Below are 824 nucleotides of genomic sequence, written 5' to 3' on the forward strand. Positions count from 1 at the left end.
ACTTAAAAAAAAAGCTTTCCGGTCTAATTAAAATTTTCTTATTTAGAAACTCATGAAATCAAAATTAGAAAGTCGATATATTGCTATATTATATTAATTAATTAAGGTTTTGTTTTATTTATTTAATGATAGTCACTATTTATTTGAGCTATATTCTGTTCTAGAATATCGAAAATATGATGAATTCTAAATAGATAAGGAAAAATATGAATAGAATAGTTAATTAATACGATCTAGTAGTTTAGTGAATTTGTATACACTATTTTAGTTGAGCCCGCTTAGCTCAGAGGTTAGAGCATCGCATTTGTAATGCGATGGTCATCGGTTCGATTCCGATAGCCGGCTTTTACATAGTTTTTCATTTTTTTACATGATTTTTAATGTACTTTCAAAAAAAATAAGATTGAAAAGACTTCTTTCACCTTTTTCCAAGAGTTACCACGCCATTTATATTATGTCATATAAACTTCCATATAGGAATATATATTGGGGTAAAAGGGTTAGATCTTGGCAAAATAAATGAAGAAAATAAAGGAAAATTTTTGTGATTTATTGATTTATATATATTGTATATACAATAAAAAAAATCTGTATATTGAGAGAATATATCTTCTGACTCTTTGTATTCCAATAGTTTATTGGAGTGGATTTTACGTTATTTATCATTATCATTTAGTTCAGTTTTAATTTTGTTTAGTTTTTGTACAATTTCAATAAAAAAAGGAGTCTTTATGTCACGTTACCGAGGGCCTCGTTTTAAAAAAATACGCCGTCTGGGGGCTTTACCGGGACTAACTAGTAAAAGGCCTAGGGCAGGAAGCGAT

The 824-nt window shown here is 28.2% G+C and overlaps 1 non-coding gene across 1 annotated transcript; it reads left to right on the forward strand.

Moving 5' to 3' along the window:
- The first annotated feature begins 272 nt into the window (after nt 1–272).
- TRNAT-UGU lies at nt 273–345 on the forward strand. Its single transcript has one exon. It is a non-coding gene; the product is annotated as a tRNA-Thr (tRNA).
- The last annotated feature ends 479 nt before the right edge of the window (nt 346–824 follow it).

The sequence above is a fragment of the Pistacia vera genome, unplaced genomic scaffold (assembly GCF_008641045.1).
Source record: "Pistacia vera cultivar Batoury unplaced genomic scaffold, PisVer_v2 Contig754, whole genome shotgun sequence".
Classification (NCBI taxonomy): Eukaryota; Viridiplantae; Streptophyta; class Magnoliopsida; order Sapindales; family Anacardiaceae; genus Pistacia; species Pistacia vera.